We start from the raw sequence: 6,703 nt of genomic DNA, 5'->3' as shown, positions 1-6,703 counted from the left end.
CCATCTCAGCACCCAGTCCCCCAAACACCAGCTTTAATCCTGAACCCTAAATCAAATTCTAACCCCTAACCCTAACCCTAACCCCAACATCTCAGCTCCCAGTCCCCCCAAACACCAACTCTAAACCCGAACCCTAAACCAAATCCTAACCCCTAACCCTAACCCCAACATCTCAGCTCCCAGTCCCCCCAAACACCAGCTCTAACCCTGAACCCTAAACCAAATCCTAACCCCTAACCCTAACCCCATCTCAGCTCCCAGTCTCCCCAAACACCAGCTCGAACCCCGAACCCTAAACCAAATATTAACCCCTAACCCTAACCCCAACATCTCAGCTCCCAGTCCCCCCAAACACCAGCTCTAACCCTGAACCCTAAACCAAATCCTAACCCCTAACCCTAACCCCAACATCTCAGCTCCCAGACCCCTCAAACACCAGCTCTAACACCGAACACTAATCCAAATCCTAACCCCTAACCAAAAACCCTGACCCTGACCCTAATCCTAACACTAACCCTAACCCTAAACCAAATCCTAACCCCTAACCCTAACCCCGACATCTCAGCTCCCAGTCCCCCCAAACACCAGCTCGAACCCCGAACCCTAAACCAAATATTAACCCCTAACCCTAACCCCAACATCTCAGCTCCCAGTCCCCCCAAACACCAGCTCTAACCCCGAACCCTAAACCAAATATTAACCACTAACCCTAACCCCAACATCTCAGCTCCCAGTCCCCCAAAACACCAGCTCTAACCCTGAACCCTAAACCAAATCCTAACCACTAACCCTAACCCTAACCCCATCTCAGCTCCCAGTCCCTCCAAACACCAGATCTAACCCCGAACCCTAAACCAAGTCTTAACCCCTAACCCTCACCCTAACACCAACATCTCAGCTCCCATTCCCCCAAACACCAGCTCTAACCCTGAACCCTAAACCAAATCCTAACCACTAACCCTAACCCTAACCCCATCTCAGCTCCCAGTCCCTCCAAACACCAGATCTAACCCCGAACCCTAAACCAAGTCCTAACCCCTAACCCTCACACTAATCCCAACATCTCAGCTCCCATTCCCCCAAACACCAGCTCTAACCCTGAACCCTAAACCAAATCCTAACCACTAACCCTAACCCTAACCCTAACCCCAACATCTCAACTCCCAGTTCCCCCAAACACCAGCTTTAACCCTGAACCCTAATCCAAATCCTAACCCCTAACCCTAACCCCAAAATCTCAACTCCCAGTCCCCCCTAAACACCAGCTCTAACCCTGAACCCTAAACCAAATCCTAACCCTAACCCTAACCCTAACCCCAACATCTCAACTCCCAGTTCCCCCAAACACCAGCTCTAACCCTGAACCCTAAACCAAATCCTAACCCCTAACCCTTACCACAAAATCTCAGCTCCCAGTCCCCCCAAACACCAGCTCTAACCCGGAACCCTAAACCAAATCCTAACCCCTAACCCTAACCCCAACATCTCAGCACCCAGTCCCCCCAAACACCAGCTCTAACCCCGAACCCTAAACCAAATCCTAACCCCTAACCCCAACATCTCAGCTCCCAGTCCCCCCAAACACCAGCTCTAACCCTGAACCCTAAACCAAATCCTAACCCCTAACCCTAACCCCAACATCTCAGCTCCCAGTCCCCCCAAACACCAGCTCTAACCCCGAACCCTAAATCAAATCCTAACCCCTAACCCTCACCCTAACCCTAACCCCATCTCAGCACCCAGTCCCCCAAACACCAGCTTTAATCCTGAACCCTAAATCAAATTCTAACCCCTAACCCTAACCCTAACCCCAACATCTCAGCTCCCAGTCCCCCCAAACACCAACTCTAAACCCGAACCCTAAACCAAATCCTAACCCCTAACCCTAACCCCAACATCTCAGCTCCCAGTCCCCCCAAACACCAGCTCTAACCCTGAACCCTAAACCAAATCCTAACTCTTAACCCTAACCCCAACATCTCAGCACCCAGACCCCTCAAACACCAGCTCTAACACCGAACCCTAATCCAAATCCTAACCCCTAACCAAAAACCCTGACCCTGACCCTAATCCTAACACTAACCCTAACCCTAAACCAAATCCTAACCCCTAACCCTAACCCCAACATCTCAGCTCCCAGTCCCCCAAACACCAGCTCTAACCCTGAACCCTAAACCAAATCCTAACCCCTAACCCTAACCCCAACATCTCAACTCCCAGTCCCCCCAAACACCAGCTCTAACCCTCTAACCCCTAACCCTAACCCCATCTCAGCTCCCAGTCCCCCCAAACACCAGCTCTAACCCCGAACCCTAAACCAAATATTAACCCCTAACCCTCACCCTAACCCCAACATCTCAGCTCCCAGTCCCCCCAAACACCAGCTCTAACCCTGAACCCTAAACCAAATCCTAACCCCTAACCCTAACCCCAACATCTCAGCTCCCAGTCCCCCCAAACACCAGCTCGAACCCCGAACCCTAAACCAAATATTAACCCCTAACCCTAACCCTAACCCCAACATCTCAGCTCCCAGTCCCCCCAAACACCAGCTCTAACCCCGAACCCTAAACCAAATATTAACCACTAACCCTAACCCCAACATCTCAGCTCCCAGTCCCCCAAAACACCAGCTCTAACCCTGAACCCTAAACCAAATCCTAACCACTAACCCTAACCCTAACCCTAACCCCAACATCTCAACTCCCAGTTCCCCCAAACACCAGCTCTAACCCTGAACCCTAAACCAAATCCTAACCAACCCTAACCCTAACCCCAACATCTCAACTCCCAGTTCCCCCCAAACACCAGCTCTAACCCTGAACCCTAAACCAAATCCTAACCCCTAACCCTTACCCCAACATCTCAACTCCCAGTCCCCCAAACACCAGCTCTAACCCTGAACCCTAAACCAAATCGTAACTCCTAACCCTAACCCCAACATCTCAGCTCCCAGTCCCCCCCAAACACCAGCTCTAACCCTGAACCCTAAACCAAATCCTAACCCCTAACCCTAAGCCCAACATCTCAGCTCCCAGTCCCCCCAAACACCAGCTCTAACCCTGAACCCTAAACCAAATCCTAACCCCTAACCCTAACCCCAACATCTCAACTCCCAGTCCCCCCAAACCCACCAGCTCTAACCCTCTAACCCCTAACCCTAACCCCATCTCAGCTCCCAGTCCCCCCAAACACCAGCTCTAACCCCGAACCCTAAACCAAATATTAACCCCTAACCCTCACCCTAACCCCAACATCTCAGCTCCCAGTCCCCCCAAACACCAGCTCTAACCCCGAACCCTAAACCAAATCCTAACCCCTAACCCTAACCCCAACATCTCAGCTCCCAGTCCCCCCAAACACCAGCTCGAACCCCGAACCCTAAACCAAATATTAACCCCTAACCCTAACCCTAACCCCAACATCTCAGCTCCCAGTCCCCCCAAACACCAGCTCTAACCCGGAACCCTAAACCAAATATTAACCACTAACCCTAACCCCAACATCTCAGCTCCCAGTCCCCCAAAACACCAGCTCTAACCCTGAACCCTAAACCAAATCCTAACCACTAACCCTAACCCTAACCCCATCTCAGCTCCCAGTCCCTCCAAACACCAGATCTAACCCCGAACCCTAAACCAAGTCTTAACCCCTAACCCTCACCCTAATCCCAACATCTCAGCTCCCATTCCCCCAAACACCAGCTCTAACCCTGAACCCTAAACCAAATCCTAACCACTAACCCTAACCCTAACCCCAACATCTCAACTCCCAGTTCCCCCAAACACCAGCTTTAACCCTGAACCCTAATCCAAATCCTAACCCCTAACCCTAACCCCAAAATCTCAACTCCCAGTCCCCCCAAACACCAGCTCTAACCCTGAACCCTAAACCAAATCCTAACACCTAACCCTAACCCTAACCCCAACATCTCAACTCCCAGTTCCCACAAACACCAGCTCTAACCCTGAACCCTAAACCAAATCCTAACCCCTAAGCCTTACCCCAACATCTCAACTCCCAGTCCCCCCAAACACCAGCTCTAACCCTGAACCCTAAACCAAATCGTAACTCCTAACCCTAACCCCAACATCTCAGCTCCCAGTCCCCCCAAACACCAGCTCTAACCCCGAACCCTAAACCCAAATCCTAACCCCTAACCCTAACCCCAACATCTCAGCTCCCAGTCCCCAAAACACCAGCTCTAACCCTGAACCCTAAACCAAATCCTAACCACTAACCCTAACCCTAACCCTAACCCCAACATCTCAACTCCAGTTCCCCCAAACACCAGCTCTAACCCTGAACCCCTAAACCAAATCCTAACCACTAACCCTAACCCTAACCCCAACATCTCAACTCCCAGTTCCCCAAACACCAGCTCTAACCCTGAACCCTAAACCAAATCCTAACCCCTAACCCTTACCCCAACATCCTCAACTCCCAGTCCCCCCAAACACCAGCTCTAACCCTGAACCCTAAACCAAATCGTAACTCCTAACCCTAACCCCAACATCTCAGCTCCAGTCCCCCCAAACACCAGCTCTAACCCTGAACCCTAACCAAATCCTAACCCCTAACCCTAACCCCAACATCTCAGCTCCCAGTCCCCCCAAACACCAGCTCTAACCCGGAACCCTAAACCAAATCCTAACCCCTAACCCTAACCCCAACATCTCAGCTCCCAGTCCCCCCAAACACCAGCTCTAACCCTGAACCCTAAACCAAATCCTAACCCCTAACCCTAACCCCAACATCTCAGCTCCCAGTCCACCCAAACACCAGCTCTAACCCCGAACCTAAATCAAATCCTAACCCTAACCCTCACCCTAACCCTAACCCCATCTCAGCACCCAGTCCCCCAAACACCAGCTTTAATCCTGAACCCTAAATCAAATTCTAACCCCTAACCCTAACCCTAACCCCAACATCTCAGCTCCCAGTCCCCCCAAACACCAACTCTAAACCCGAACCCTAAACCAAATCCTAACCCCTAACCCTAACCCCAACATCTCAGCTCCCAGTCCCCCCAAACACCAGCTCTAACCCTGAACCCTAAACCAAATCCTAACTCTTAACCCTAACCCCAACATCTCAGCTCCCAGACCCCTCAAACACCAGCTCTAACACCGAACCCTAATCCAAATCCTAACCCCTAACCAAAAACCCTGACCCTGACCCTAATCCTAACACTAACCCTAACCCTAAACCAAATCCTAACCCCTAACCCTAACCCCAACATCTCAGCTCCCAGTCCCCCCAAACACCAGCTCTAACCCTGAACCCTAAACCAAATCCTAACCCCTAACCCTAACCCCAACATCTCAACTCCCAGTCCCCCCAAAAACCAGCTCTAACCTCTAACCCCTAACCCTAACCCCATCTCAGCTCCCAGTCCCCCCAAACACCAGCTCTAACCCCGAACCCTAAACCAAATATTAACCCCTAACCCTCACCCTAACCCCAACATCTCAGCTCCCAGTCCCCCCAAACACCAGCTCTAACCCTGAACCCCTAAACCAAATCCTAAACCCCTAACCCTAACCCCAACATCTCAGCTCCCAGTCCCCCCAAACACCAGCTCGAACCCCGAACCCTAAACCAAATATTAACCCCTAACCCTAACCCTAACCCCAACATCTCAGCTCCCAGTCCCCCCAAACACCAGCTCTAACCCGAACCCTAAACCAAATATTAACCACTAACCCTAACCCCAACATCTCAGCTCCCAGTCCCCCAAAACACCAGCTCTAACCCTGAACCCTAAACCAAATCCTAACCACAAACCCCTAACCCTAACCCTAACCCCAACATCTCAACTCCCAGTTCCCCCAAACACCAGCTCTAACCCTGAACCCTAAACCAAATCCTAACCCCTAACCCTTACCCCAACATCTCAACTCCCAGTCCCCCCAAACACAGCTCTAACCTGAACCCTAAACAAATCGTAACTCCTAACCCTAACCCCAACATCTCAGCTCCCAGTCCCCCCAAACACCAGCTCTAACCCTGAACCCTAAACCAAATCCTAACCCCTAACCCTAAGCCCAACATCTCAGCTCCCAGTCCCCCCAAACACCAGCTCTAACCCTGAACCCTAAACCAAATCCTAACCCCTAACCCTAACCCCAACATCTCAACTCCCAGTCCCCCCAAACACCAGCTCTAACCCTCTAACCCCTAACCCTAACCCATCTCAGCTCCCAGTCCCCCCAAACACCAGCTCTAACACCGAACCCTAACCAAATATTAACCCCTAACCCTCACCCTAACCCCAACATCTCAGCTCCCAGTCCCCCCAAACACCAGCTCTAACCCCGAACCCTAAACCAAATCCTAACCCCTAACCCTAACCCCAACATCTCAGCTCCCAGTCCCCCCAAACACCAGCTCGAACCCCGAACCCTAAACCAAATATTAACCCCCTAACCCTAACCCTAACCCCAACATCTCAGCTCCCAGTCCCCCAAACACCAGCTCTAACCCGGAACCCTAAACCAAATATTAACCACTAACCCTAACCCCAACATCTCAGCTCCCAGTCCCCCAAAACACCAGCTCTAACCCTGAACCCTAAACCAAATCCTAACCACTAACCCTAACCCTAACCCCATCTCAGCTCCCAGTCCCTCCAAACACCAGATCTAACCCCGAACCCTAAACCAAGTCTTAACCCCTAACCCTCACCCTAACCCCAACATCT

The sequence above is a fragment of the Carcharodon carcharias genome (assembly GCF_017639515.1).
Source record: "Carcharodon carcharias isolate sCarCar2 chromosome 37 unlocalized genomic scaffold, sCarCar2.pri SUPER_37_unloc_6, whole genome shotgun sequence".
Taxonomy (NCBI): Eukaryota; Metazoa; Chordata; class Chondrichthyes; order Lamniformes; family Lamnidae; genus Carcharodon; species Carcharodon carcharias.
The sequence above is the reverse complement of the archived record's forward strand: the minus strand, read 5'-3'. Positions refer to the sequence as shown.